Source organism: Camponotus floridanus, unplaced genomic scaffold, assembly GCF_003227725.1.
Source record: "Camponotus floridanus strain SB8 unplaced genomic scaffold, Cflo_v7.5 scaffold76, whole genome shotgun sequence".
NCBI lineage: Eukaryota > Metazoa > Arthropoda > Insecta > Hymenoptera > Formicidae > Camponotus > Camponotus floridanus.
The window spans coordinates 719,296-735,654 of record NW_020229845.1 but is presented as its reverse complement, the minus strand read 5'-3'; the positions used below and the strand labels follow the sequence as shown (position 1 = coordinate 735,654).

The following is a 16,359-nucleotide window of genomic DNA, read 5'->3' as shown; positions in this document are numbered from 1 at the left end:
GGAAAAGGATGAGGATCGTGACGCTCAACGTATTGCGCGCGGAAAATTTCGCCGGCGCGTATTTCGGCGTCTAACTTTTTATATGGCGTTTCCGCGCGCGACGAAATGGCATAGTAAATCCTCGTTTCGCGAATTTAGTTCCGGAGCACGAATAATAAAGCGCGGACGTATCTTCGCTCAGCGTTTTGCCGCTGCCGGCAAGTACGAATGCATTTCGAAAAACTGCTTACGCGCCTCGCGTGCTCCGCGAGAGTTCGCACGCACTACACCATCGTTTTGTGCGGCGATGACGTCGGCGTCGCGAAAAATAATATCTCAAGACAAAGAATTGAACGTGAAATTATTATATCCATTGTTCTACCCATCTGGTTAAAAAAGTGTAAAATTTATCAGACTACGTTAAAAATCGCGAATTCTTAATCTTTATGCTTATATAACGACTAGGGTATTAATTTGAATTTAATTTAATTAACGCATTGGTTGCCATGTGTATACAATTTGGTATTACAAAGCCGTATGTATGATTTTGCATACACATGCATGCATTTCCTAATATGTATAACTCCTATGTATACATGTATATATTCATTATATATGTATTATACCGCTTCTATACGATGTATTGTTTAACGTGATGTGGAAAATTAATCTTTTGTTAGTAATGATTTCTAATTTTATATTATTTCATGATAATTGCATTAAAAATTACTATGTGACATCGAGACCAAATTACGAAACTTTTCATAACAATCAATTGCGTTTAACAATTATTTTCATTTCAATCAATGTATTAATTTAAAACGTAAACTCATTAATTTATTTTGTGCACAAATATATTAAGAATATTCAATGTGTTTTGATTCAATGTGTTTGTATTCAATGTGAATATTTTTGTGTTCGCAATTTTTCCAACAAACAAAATATAACTTGTAAGAATAAAAAATATTAACTTTTTTTAACTTATCTTCATCATAAAAAATCCAGTTCATTGAGATGTGCAGTACAATTAAATGCCAATTTATTGTTCTTCGGAATTTATCGTTTCTATTATCAAAAATTGAAATTTGAAATGGAGATGTTAATTTAATTTTATTATTTAAATTATTTTCATTCGCAAAGAACATTTTAATATTACATAAAATCAACAAGGCAATTAAATGTTTTAGTATATTGGTTTAATATACTTTGCATATGGCAAATTGGAACTTTTATACTTTTTGATATTTTCAAATTAAGCTCTCTATGGTATAAATTAATAACCGCAACAAATAATTTGGGAACCACTTTGTTAAACTCAAACTCGAGAAAACAATTAATTACATTAATTATTTTTATAGCGATATAAGCGTTTAAATATTTTCGATATTTAACACATTTACTTCGCAAATAATAAATTTGAAACTTATGATAACAATTAATTCAGATATTACAGTAAATATGATAATTAATTCGGATATTATAATATTTTAGTAACAGTTAATTCAAGGAAATAATTTGATATTGCTAACTGTTTATATACATATGCATACACACATACACACACACACACAACTTTATTTTTATATAATTATAATATTTCCTATTACTGCACATATATTATATATAAAACTTTAATATTTTTGAAATCTATTTGTAATATTTTTGCGTAATTAATTAAACATTATTTTGTTGTTTACTGTTCATTGTTTATGATTTGTTATAAATATTTTTCTAAGGAGAGAAGATAATAGCATAGTGTTGCATCAATTTCTTTGTATAAATTTCTTACTAATTAATAGAAATGCGAGATTATAGCTGTAAACTTAATTGTGCTGTACAAACTAAATTTGATTTCTCGTTGTAAAAATGCCTAATAAAGATATAAAGATATTAAGATTTAAACTAATCGCAAAAAATGTACGAGCATTATAAATTCTTAAATTATAAGCAATATGTGTGTATGTGTGCGTAAAATTTAAATTTCTAGCAGTTAAATTTTAAAATAAATTTAAAATTTAAAATGTTAATAAAGTAATAACAAAATTTTCTTTGTTTAATGTTTAATTTTTATTCTCTTTCAATATGATTTGCCGAGAATGGAAAACATCATCACGAATATCAGCAAATTTTTATTTAAAATAAAATACATATGTTTTCCGTAGGAATACTACGTTTGTATCATGGAAAGAATGTCTGAAATGTCAGATACCATTATATAAAGCACGTTTAATTGTATTTATTCGTTTTGTTGTCCGCAGGCAACACGATGCAATAGAAAAGGTTAGTATATAAAATCCTAATTTAAAAGTTAATTATAAAAATGTTCGAGAGATTTAATATTAAAAACTCGTAAGAAAAAGCTTATCCAAATTAAAAAATGAATAACAAATTTGATTTTAAACTGACCAAAGAATTTTTAAATGATAGCAAAAGAAAAATAAGTTGTGAAAGAGATAAATTTACAGAACTCTTTGTTCGCGATCGCTTATAATCTAAAATTTATTAATTCTTCCATAGTTTTATTAAGAAAACAAATTCATTAAAGAATCTGAAGATAAAAAGAAACATGGAACATTATATATGTAATTAAACTGATTATCTCATCCTGATGAACAAGCTTTTATAAGCCATAAGCTCGCTGAAATTGAAGTGTTAGACACTTCAGTACTTAATAGACATCTGAGTTTGAAGTACTCGGTGTGAAGAGAGACTCTTGGAATCTTTTAGATATATCTTCGTAAGTTGTTAGATTTTCGGAATTTATCATATTCATAGAATTCATATTCATAGATTCTTAGAATTTTTAAATCTTTCTCTATATATCTTGACTAATTTTGAAATTTTAAAATCTTTTTTAAGTTATATAATTTAAATCACACGATTTAATTCATTGTATTTCTTTAAAAGTCTCGAAAACTTTTTGAATTCTTAAAACACTTTTTATTTGAATATTACTTAAAAAATAATTACACGCAATAAAAAAAATTTATATAATTTATTTTATTCTTCAATTTTTTATTAAAAAAAGAATTTGTCTTTAAATGATTGATTTTATTCTTCAATATTTTATTAAGAGAAAAATGTGTCTTTAAATAATTCATTTGTGAATTTTGAGTTTGCATTAATAAACATTTTAATAAACATTTTGAATAAAAAGTTTCACAAGAGGAGAAACTCAGGTTTTAATAAAAATTAAACATAATAATATACCGTTTGATAAAATAATGGAAAATGATTTCTTCCTGCAACATTTTTTTCCCTCCTTCCCTCTTAATTTAACGAGACGCATAATGTAACAGTATCGGAACAACAACAACAACAACAAGTTTGTTTACGTTTTGCGACAATTTTTCCCCCCCATGTTTTGCATCAGTCCGTACTTTCGCTTTGCCGTAGTCGCCCGCGTAAAATTCGTTCTTCTTTGCTACCATCTTCTGCGCTTTAAACGGAGGAGGGTTAAATTGAAGGGTGCCTTAGCGAAACAGCGCTAATACCACATTCCATCCTCGAAAAAGAAGCACTCAGACCGTACTAGCTCGTGCCACCTTTCACCCTTTCTGCCCCCCCTCTCCCTTTTCACTAACCCCTCTTCTAATATGCAGTAAAGAGACTCACGTTCAAACTTTGAGCAGTAATTAATCCTGGATATTACTCATTTTCGATATTGCAGACGAAGTTTTTCCGCTACCGAGAAATACCGTCGACCGGGACTCACTGTCCTTAGTGAAATTACCAAATGGTGTCATTAGTTAATATTTGAATAATTATTAGTAGAATGACAAATATATATATATATATATATATATATATATATATATATACACGTCAATTAATATATTTATTAACGAATTATTATGTTGATTGATTAAATTATTACAGTACATTTCATATTAATCAACAAATATACGTAGAAAATCAGAATGATTTGATTAACGATAAATTTTCTAATCGTGCAATTGTATTACAATTTCCTGGATATTTATTACTTAATTTCTTCTACAAAGATATAATTATAACACAATTCTCGCTTTCTACGAATTCTATGAAATGCATTTCTAATATGCTTACGCAACTATATCACAATATCATTTAAATATTATAATATAATTATAACACTATCATAATATAACTAAAATGCAATCACGATATGATCAAAGCGCAATCATAATATAATTACAAAGTTGTAATTACTAGCGGATCAATTCATGTCGTTGATTCTAATGGGATTCAATTGTTAAATTCCGTCGCATTGGGTGGAATCGAGTATGTAACGAAATATACGTCACTTGGTATCACAATTAGACTGATACTGATACTGATTTAGCACTAATGCCCAAATGATAATCATATGATAGCAGTACCATGAAATTGGAGTACTTATCGATATTATCGCTAGTATTATCAAACATTTTCAGATAATTAAGTAACGAATGAAGAGTCGTATAAGTCAACATTGAATTCTGTAAATTTTGTATAATAGTAAAATTATTAATTGCCAAAACGTGGATCCTGAATTTAGCAAAAAAAATCAACCATATGTATTTTTTATGTCGTTCAAAATCAGATCACGTCATATTTATTTAAAATACATAACGAGTTAATGTATTTATCAATAAATAGTATTGATATTAATAAAATTTTAAACAAATAATAAAATAAATCAATAAATCAATAAAACTTGACAGAATGTAATCAATGTTACTAAATCTAAAATTTTAAGATATTGAATAATATGATATGAATAATGATAATTCCATTTATCGCAATGTGCTTTTAACGAAAAGCAATAAAATTCCATTTCCATTCAACCATCGGATTTTGTTTATTGCTTCGACCATGAAATTGGAACGTCCACACCGACAGGAAGTGCAACAACGGCGAGGAAGAAACGCGTACAGGACGAGATTAATAGCCATGCGGCACGTTAGCATCGCATCGAGATAATTAACATACCGTATTTACATAGACATTAGACAAACAGTTGATTAGAAAGATATAGGCGGCCGAGCGGTCGCCGTTGGCGTGCTGTTGTAAATACAGCTGGTATTCCAGCAGATAGCCCCCGTGATTCATGGGGGACAGCCGCCACACGATCTATAGATCCACCCTCCGATACCGAGACGTCCCACCTATCCACCCTCCGACAACTTCAACCCTCCACCCTTCAGGTGCTGGCGCACGCGAACAGTCCATACGTTTCACCTGGATAAGGCGCGTCCGTAATCTATGGATTACCCCGAAGAAGTTAATGAAGGTACCCCAGTGGGAGCGAAGGGCCGAGTCAGTTACCGAAGGAAGTCGTAATTTTGTCGGAAATTTGGAGAAATTATCAGTCAAGAATTATTAGTCCGGGAATAGAGGAGGAGAAAAGGAGCAACGTTTATATCGAAACAAATTCGAGTAAGATTTAAATGTAGATCGCCAGTCGCGGTAAAGATTCCCCAACGTTTCTTATTAAAAATGACATCTGAATTCTCAAAGGACACGGGAAATGTTAAAAATTTTATTCTAATGTAGAATATTGAAATTGGTTATTCAAATATATACGAGTGTTCTACTATGTCTTCTTTTCCTTTAATCAATATTGACAGTTTTATCTTTTATTTCCTCTTTCAATACGAAGATTTCTTATCTTATATTCTTATATTTCAATAACTAAATGGATCAAAAGTCCTATAAAAGAGAAGATGAGACGAAGAATTTTTGATTATTATATTAAATGTAAGATTTTTACTTTACTTTTCATTTGAGATTTGATTCGTCTAAAAATTCCTTAATTATTTATAATTTAACCATTGATTTCTTTATATTTTCGAACAAATATCACTTTAAGTGATTTGATCTGTAGTTTTAGAACAAGTTTATTGTAACGCGAAAGTAGAAGACATCATAAGTTATCATTAGTAACAACTGATATAATATCAAATTTATCCAAAATTTTCTTATTCATTTAATTTTTGTGAAGGTTTAAGTGCTCGATAAATAACAGTTGAAGTTAGAAACGATATTACTTTCCGATACTGCCAATAAGTAGACTTAGAGGCAAAACGACAGCTGAAATATTTATGTCGTAAACATACGCACGAACAAAGTACGGCATAGTGGCGGCGCATTATGCGGTTATATACGCGCAGCGATTACTCGACGTAAGACACAAATCCGATACTCCATCATGGTACAATGCACGCTTGTTCATGGAGCCATAAAGGAACGTCGCGATCACGTAAATGATGAAAATCGAGATGTACGTGCGGTCGGCGACGAACAGTGGATTTTTCAATTCTTCATCAATATATATATATATATATATATATATATATATATATATATATAATGTATGTATGTATGTATATAAAACCGTGAGTGTTGCAGATGTAAAAATATACGATTCGCGCTTTATCTAGTTACTGACAATTGCTGATGGAAAAGAAATTTTCTTTTATAAAATTGTGTGTAATAATCTATATTATTTCATAGTATACATAAAGTAATTTTTAATTAATTGTATTATTTAATTATTTAGTTACTATTTTACATAGTTATATATAAATGAATTAATTGTATTATATGCAGTTTTATATATAAATTAATTAATTTTATTATCCAATTTTTATTATATGTAGTTTTTTTTCTAAAAACGAATCATATTTTACGGTAATGATTGCTGTATTAAAATATGTTATATTAACTATAGCAGTTGTTTTATATATTTTAGTACATTTTTAATATATTTTATCTGAAATTATTATATGGATATATACATATTTTTATACATAACAAATATATATCTATAAACTTTGTGTACTTTTATACTAAAAAATCTATTTTTTCAATAAAAAATTACATTTTTTTTATTGAAAAAATAGATTAAAAATTACATTTTTTATTGAAAAAATAGATTTTTTAGTATAAAAGTACACATTTATAGATATATATTTGTTATGTATAAAAATATGTATATATCCATATAATAATTTCAGATAAAATATATTAAAAATGTACTAAAATATATAAAACAACTGCTATAGTTAATATAACATATTTTAATACAGCAATCATTACCGTAAAATATGATTCGTTTTTAGAAAAAAAACTACATATAATAAAAATTGGATAATAAAATTAATTAATTGATTTATATATATATATATATATATATATATATATATATAAATGCATATAAGATTTCTGTTAAAATATAATTATCAGATAAAGGATATTATTGTTTAATTCTTTTTATTGCGAATCATTCTTAATCATTCTTCGTTGTATTTTTCGAGGGAGATCCCTTACGGGCAACGTGTACGATATACAAAATATCAATAGCGCCGCCAGCAACAAAAGTTGCTTGTTTTTCCGGCGCCGGATGCAGTTAATATCCATCGTGTTATATTCGTATTGTGTCGTCTACATGATTTGTATAAACAATTGAATCGTTTGTTTTGAAAGAGACTTCAGTCATATTTTTTAGTAAATTGAGTTAACAGTAGTTTTGATATAAATTTCCTCTATATATTGTATTTACAAAAATACAATGTTTCACTTTAGAAATATAGTTAAGTTTGAAATTAATATCAGCAATAATAATTACAAATAATTACACATATAATTTTATCTTTGATAAATATTATATTTTAATGTAAAAAGGAAATTTTTTTTCTACTCTTTTTTTCCTTCTTTTTCATAAATTTTACTAATTAAAAATTTGTAAGAGTTAGAAAATAAAAAGATTTATAAATTATTGTTTTACAAAAATGTTTAATAGAGGATGGACGAACATTTTATAAAAAACTATGCATAAAAAAGCCAATAAAATTGTTTGACAAGTATATAACGCGAGTACACACACACTATATTCATATTCAAAACTATTTTTCTTGCAAATTACGTGACAAACAAAAAATTCAGTTTTTTTAAACTACATTTCTTCTACAAGAAATTATTTCTTCATATATTGTACCATAATTTACACCTGTACAAGTCACGCTATTCTGTTATATTTTGATAGATGTGTAATTAAGTCCCATACTGAATCATAAGTGGTAGATCGGTCATAAAACATTGAGGGACCTTGAGTTGAGGGTTCCCTCAGTCACGAATGATGGGTTAGCCACAAGAATAGCATCTATATCTACTAAACCGAGAGACCCAACTGCTATATTATTATGTTGAAGCTGTTTATTTGCAGTAATAAAGATCACGTATCTTTTATAATTATAGATTACAAAGTATTATCTATTTATTTTATGCCAAGTGATATACGAAAACGAGCTATTTTTAAAATTATTTATTAGCAGAAAATATAAGAATAAATTTTGTTAAAAAACTTACAATTTTCATTAAGAAACAGAAAACTACGTTCATAATTTTAATTTCACAATTTTGACAAGCGAATCGAATATAAACGATACATTTGTCCATTGTTCTAGTCCCAAGATAGATATCATTCGGGAGGTCTCGGTACTTCGAGAAATGACTCTGCAATGCGTAAGTGAGGGAATACCTAAGGTGTCCTCTGAGAGTTTTTTAGCGGGAGCGAGAAATAGAGAGAGATAGAATTAAAAGACATTTGAGTGGCAATTGCATAATATGGATGTCAGTTTCAAATGTTATCAATTTCGTTAATTGCAGTTAATTTCAATATCTCTAACGAACCAATACATTCCGATATAAACAAAGAAGAAAATTATAATTAATCCGCTTAATGCAGATATTTATTGCACATAAAATTGCATTATTTTTTCCACGTGCATTTAAAATTTAATTCGAGAATTCCCTTACCTTTTAGTATCAGATAATTTTGCAACAATTAATCTATAAAATTCCTACGTACTCTCCCGACTACCGCTAATGCTTTTTGTCCGAGAAAGAATATCCATTACCGATGTACGACGTACTGCACGTAATTATCTTAACGCGCGATAATTTCGAAATTTTTCAGGAAAATTTCGAACGCGGTAAAGCGAGCGCGGCAAAGCTCCGGCTCGATTATCGCAACTAGGGCGTCGCGACGCGGACAATAAATAATGCGACGCTAATAAACCCGGCCGCGTACACGGCGCGTACGATGCAATTTCACGTGGGAATGCGCTCCTCTTTTTTTTTTCCGCGCGAGGCGACGTCGCGCGCGCGGTGCGGTGCGGTGCGGCGCGGTGCGGTGCGCTGCACCGCGTCGCGACGCGGCGCGGCGCATTGCTCGTTGTTGCATGAAACTGTGTTGAGCGGAAAAGCGATGCCGACTTATGCAAACGACGCGCTTTACGCGCACCGCTTACGTCGCGACGCGCTTAACGAACACCGTGAAAGTAATACAACACCGTGTGAGAAGCCGATCATTGGATTTTTATTACATTATTTAAATACTCCACCCTCTTCTCTCTCTCTCTCTTTCTTTGTTTTCCTCCTTTTTATCGCGAGAAAGATATAATGAAAAAATTTTCTCCTTGTAAATTTTTAAGTTTAATTACGATTCACAGTTATCTATTTTTCATTTCGATCTGTTTCTTTTTTATTTTTTTTATCCACTTTGCCCATTTGCCTCTACCTTTTATCTACTTTGCCTTTGTATATTTTTTATCTAATCTCTTCTCGCTATTAATGTTCTCAGATTTTTTAAATATAAGAATATTGTATATATTCGTACGTAATTAGTAATGTATATATATATATATATATATATATATATATATATATATGATTTGTTCCAAATCATTTATATTGATTTCTTATAAAAAAAAATTTATCATTCACAATTTATCAAGAATTTCATAAAATCTCTCTCACCAGAAATAAAATCGTAATTGAATAATTTTTTAAACGAAATACATTCTGTGAATAAAATGCCGTTATCAATTGCCCGATCAATAAACTATCCAAATATTTAAAATATCGCGACAATTAAAATATTGCATAAAAAGTCCGCGATTTTGCGGAACAGTTTCCATCCTTATCGTTTTTTCATTATTATCTCGTAAAAAAAAACTTCATTTTTGGCCGCGTTTATTTTCCGAGAAGCGAAATACTTTAAATTTACAGTGAAATTTAATAACTCGCCGAACGCAGAGGGAATTTATATTTTTGTTAATTAATGCGCGGCTCGCATATCTAACTGGCGTTATTCCTGTTTTTCTTTGAGAGCTAAAAATTAAATTTTTAAGCAGATTAAAAGGCAAAATAGTTTTATCTAATCACACAAGTATATTCAGAAAAATTAATGAATACGATGAAATTTGATAATACCAGTATTTGATAATACCGTTGTCAATTGTATCACATAAATAAATATCGCGTCTTGTCGAATTCTATCATGAATTTTCGATGATTGATGATACCGCACAAGTATGTTAAACAATCAAAATGGCTGCTGGGTTAATCGATAACAGTATTTATTTACAGACAATTGTATGTTTAACTGTCGTATATCATTGTTGTTCAGTTATCCCTGCTTGCAACTACGTTATTTATTGGGGATATCGCGAAATGCGAACTCTTGAATATGTAATCCTAAACATTAACATTACTAGAAGTTTTAATGATTATTAGTAAAAAGAGAATAAAAATCCATAAAAATATGCATATAAAAAGTGTTATTAAAATTTATTTTTGATGATAACTTATTCTGATAAAATCAATGGTTGTCCTCATATCGATCAGCATTATATGATAGAGCATGTTATAATTCTTGGATTAATTTTAAGCGGTTTTTACGTTAGTAGGATTTTGATTGGAAGCTTAGTTGTTAATTCTTTTGCTCTCACTGTAAACTGCAGTTTATGTCCGTTTCACGATTTATTCCCGCTCTGAGAAGATCATTGTGAGCCTTTATTGCCCATTGTGAAGAATAGTTTGCAGATGCCAGTAACATTTCCCCTGTTACATGGTTCTCAAATATACCCGGAACACGTGCCAGAGTACCTCATGTCATAACGTGTTATTGTAACATGTAGAGTATGTTTCTGTTGTATAAAATGTATGTATTATATTGCATATCAAATTTAATCAAATAAAATTAAAATGTTGTCAAAATAAAATTCATTTAAAATTGAACGAAGAAATAAATTTTATTGCGTAATTTTATTTGTGATATTTTCATGATAAAAATTTCTTGGGGAACAAACTCATCTACCGCATTTTTCAAGATATATATATATATATATAATATATATAATATATATATATATATATATATATATATATATATATATGTGTGTGTGTTGAAAAATGCGATAGATAATTTTATCTTCCAAAAAATTTTTACTGTGAAAAAATCATGCAATAAAATTACGTAATAAAATTTAACTCTTCGTTTAATTTTAGTGGATTATTTTAATAAAATTTTAACTATATATATTACAATATATTATTGCGCATAATTAAGACATAAATATGATGTTACATATTTTCAAATTGTGTATCTTGTGTTTTGATCTATTTTTATGAAAATAAGATTATTAAATTCATTAATTTGTAAATGTTACATACACAAACACACATACAAACGTACACATATATATATATGTATATCATATTTTTGTTATAAGAATATTGACTTCCTATTTATCAATATACGCGACAATATGATACTGCATCAGTACGCGTCGTAACGTGGCTTTGGGTTGCAGTCATACGAATGCTCGGAGATTTTTAGAACAACGTAAAAACCTTCGCGCCTTCGTCTCTCAGAGCCTCCTCGGATTCTCTCCGTCTTCTCTTTCTCCCTCTCGTTTTCTCTCGCGAGAATTACGAAATCCCCTAACACGTCGCGAATAATGCACACCGGTGCATCCGGGATGATGCGGATACGCGAATGCGTGCATGCGTGAATACGTGCGTGCGTGTTTCATGTCTCGTCGCTCGTTCGCGCGCGATCGAGTTTGCTCGCTCGCACACGTCTACGCGCGTGTCGGTTGGCTGAAATTTAATTTGTCTCGACACAAAACTGGTTCCGTTTCCATTTTCTATTCCTGAAACACAGTCTGACGCGGGGATAAGCCAGAAATCGGAGCAAAAAGCAAAAATTGCGAAAAATAAGAAAATTAAATCAAAGATATCTCGCGCGGGATATCGGACTATTTTTATTTATGAGATTAAATTGATATTTCGAAAAAAAGAAAGAAAAATAATTAATTAGCGAGTCCTTCAATTTGCGAATGGTACTCGGTAAGTGAACAAGAGCGACTTGCATTGAGAAGAATAATTGACATTTTAAAATAAAAATTTAAGTAAAATTATTTTCTTCTTTCTTTGTTTGTTACAGTTTTATCTTTCTAATGTAAAGCATGTTTGCACAGCTGTGATCACGTAGAATACTTTTTTTTATTTCTAAAATATACTGATAGAGCTTGTCTGTAAATTTAAAACACTATGTTAATACAATTTTATATCTTATGATAGTTTATATGATAGTTTGTATTTATTTTGTGTGTATGCGCACTCGCGTTAAGAACAAAAGAGTGCATGCATTTGTAACTGCATAAATCTTAAATCTTTCAAAATGGACAGTCGATTGCTGCTCACGTAAGTTCATAAATCGAAAATGGACGGTATCGCTTTGTTTCGAGCCAAATATTTAAATATTTCATCTTCCCTCCCTTAAATAAAACAGCAACGTTGTTACTATCGGCTTTGCACGTATTGAGAGACTCTGTGACCAAAACAAAAATACTAGAGTACCCAATTCACGAGAAGAAGTAGATATTTATTTGTTAGCAACATACGATATCGGTTGTTGTTAACCAAAAAGAAAATAATAGTTACAGCCTTAATAATCCAGTATGTGTATGCTATAATACGTATAAATATGTATATATTATATATTATAATAAATCTAGTATGTATATATAATATTTAGATAGAAAGTGCATAGATATCTAATATGTACGTATCATATTAAACATTGATTTTTTAATAATTTTAAAATCTTTTTCTTTTTAAATATCGCAAAACATTAGACATTCTACATATAATACGTAAAATATTTCGTACACATGATGGAAATAGTTTGGTTGTAATAATAAAATTTCGTACTTTGTATTTTTCTTATTTTTCACGGAAAAATCTCTCTTTTATCTTCTTTCCACTAATAATGAAATACAAATGAAATTTTTTATTATAATATTTTGACTATATCAAACTACGAAAATTCGATTATGATTGCAAACTACGTATTTTAAATTTTAATAATTAAAAATACATGCGTTTTGAATTAGAACTTTCAAAATATTCGATCGGAAAATAAAATTTTCAGTAGATAATGAAAAACATTGAGTATCGCAAAGCATCGCAAGGGAAAAATATCGATGTGACTAAAGTATATCCATACACCTTCTGCATCTCTATTCTCCACGTCTTTATCCACAGATCTCTCTGCATACGCTTGATCGAAGGACGCAACCAAGAGTATGGCATCCTTGGATGCATTCTCGCGGAGGCTAATGTACGAACATTCGTGCATTCGTTCTCCGTTTTATTTATTCGTACTTTTATTTCTGAGATAAACTCTCCTCTTGCCTTCCATCCATAGCGTCTTCCTTCCAGCAGATTTCCGTCTTATTGTGTCGCCTAGCGTTTCTCTGATAAGAGAAACGCTCGTGAAAGCAACGTCGAAGGAAGACGCGCGTCGGCATTTCTGTTTGAGAGATTCCGTTAAAGAATATGTACGCGTTAGCGAAATAATAATAATAATAAAACTGAAAAAAGAGAGAATGAAATAAAGCTAACTTTAATAAAAATAAATAAAACAAATATCAATTCGAATAATAAAAATAAATGTAAAGATTCTTAGAGCGTAAGAGAATGAAATTACGTGCATAGTTCCGCTTTAAACAGATGAATGGTTGAATTAATTTTGCATATACAATACGAATAAATGTTTTTTTACTGCAGTTATTTTTAAAGAGACAAACATTGTAAATGAAATTTCACACAAATAATCAAAACATTACCACTGAATTATGATCTATATATTTTTTAAATAAAATGTATTAGATTTTGCATATCACGAGCATCAAAATATTATCATTGAAAATTATGATCTATATCTTTTTTTAATAATACATTAAATTTTGTATATCAAAAAAACATGTCACGACATATCAATATTAAATCTCGCGTGAAATTGCACGAATATTCGCACATTTTGTACATAACCAATCTTGATATAATACTAATCTTCGCACATTTTGTACATAACCAATCTTGATATAATACTAACCTTAATTAATACGATGCGAAGACCTCCCAATGATTTATTCGATGATTTGGAAAAAATGGTAATCCTCGGAAGCACCAGATTAACACTCGCGATACGTTTCGATGGATTTATACGCTTAAGTAAAAAAAGAGTGCCGCGAATAATTACACAATCACGTATTTCAATCGCATTCAAAGCTTCGGAAATATTCGTATTCACGTGTATTTATTTTTAACACTCCCGATATATTAATCCAATTAAAAATTACAAAAATGCGGAGATACGTCGTATCACGTATGTACGTTAAGAGTACACGACGACAACTGACAATAAAATACTTATCGTGTGCTCGCGCGACGAGCCGCGTAAACATCGATATCAAGGTTAAGAACGTTGACAACTGTGCTCGCGCGTTATATTATAGGCTACAAAATACTTCGTATAACCACGATTTTATACCAACCGCATACGCGTAATTATACGCATATGATATGTAATTCGATATTTTCGACATTAATTCATGCGTATTACCGATATTTGCCAAGTAAAATCACGATGATGAAATGTATGCATGTACTTGTCGCCGGTTTCGACATTTATCACGGAAATCAAACACTCCCGATTCTTGATTGCGTTAATTTAACCTTTTACGATAACAACATGATGTTTAAGTCGATTTAAGTCGGCATTTTCGATAATAATACGTACGCAGAGTTTATTTTTCTACGACGAAACGCCAAAACACCCTCACTCGACGACGACGCGACGATTAATGACAAGCGGCAACTTCCCGCGGTTTGAAGTTACATGAATATTTGATCCGGTATTTTGCTGGAATATCTCATGGAGTTGCATTAATTAATCCGATACAAATATTATTCGATACTCACTTTTTTCATATCGTAGATTTAATTCCGTAGATGCAAACCACTTTTGATTTGTAAAAATTGCGTGAACCATAAGATGAATAAATATTTTCGAATTTTCAACAGATACGCGCGGTTAAAATTCTTATGGCATGAATTATTTATACTCTAGACGTGCCTCTCACTTGCAAAATAATCAGTTATGATCTAATTGTAGACGGAAATCGCAAGAAGTTATCTTTATTAATTTGTCATGAAAAGACATCTTTATGTTTCTCGAAAAATTTGATCGATGATAGAGGATCGTGTACGTGTAACATCGTAGCATCGTAATATATCGTGTAACATCGAATAAAGTATCATGTAAAATATTAATTAGTGTCGCTATTTAATCGAACATGAAAATATCAGATTGCTCATCGATTGTTGGAATATTTTGATTTTACGATAAGTAAATTTTGCTATAATTATTACGTCACGCTGTCACGTGTTATACATTACGTGTTGCACGTTAATCGATTTTGTTAATTATTACATATCAAATTTATATCTCTTAAACGATTAAAATATTAACATGTATATTTAAATGAATACATGATATTAAATGAATACATGGTATGTTCCCTTAACACTTTTTATTCTACTTTTCCGACGAATCAAAGTAGTATTCCTATCATTCTTTAAAAATTCGTTGTTTTGGAAAATATAAATTATTAATTGCAAATCACAGAGTGGCAGGAAATCACGAAATGGCGATATATATGTCATAGGAACAATAGTACCCTACTTGGCATGCACAAATATTTCGTAGCGTTTGCTTGATTAATCAAGCAAACGCAAGGAAATTGTTTGTTCTCTCTTGATTGGTCAATTAAGCGCTTCGAAACATTTGTAACGTCAAGTTAGGAGTGCATTCTACGGCATATAAAAGAAACACAAATATAAATGTTAATATAACATTTCGCATGCCATGTAACAAACAAAAATATATCTCTTTGCGATTTGAAGGAATTTCGAATGTGCCGCGCATTGTTAGGGGAAAAAATACGAAAGCGTGGGTGAATCGATATTCAATAAATGCAGCGCCATCTTTGTATCTAACAATGAGCTAATCGCCCTGCAATTGGCGCGATTTTTGCCGATTAAGGTGGGTTCGTAGCCGCGAATTAATTAATAGAGCACTGAATCGAGCGTCAAACAAACGCCGTATCGGGTTAATTAACGTGATTCCAATGCATATAGAGGACGCATTATTAATCGAAAATTCGTAGCGATGCTTTGTCGAATGCCATTTGCAAATTCAAACCGTGAAGTTGCCGTTAT

The 16,359-nt window shown here is 30.2% G+C and overlaps 1 protein-coding gene across 1 annotated transcript in view; it reads left to right on the top strand.

Moving 5' to 3' along the window:
* Positions 1-16,359, top strand: part of LOC105252289 — a 167,898-nt gene that overhangs the window by 14,162 nt on the left and 137,377 nt on the right. The gene's annotated exons all lie outside the window — the stretch shown is intronic.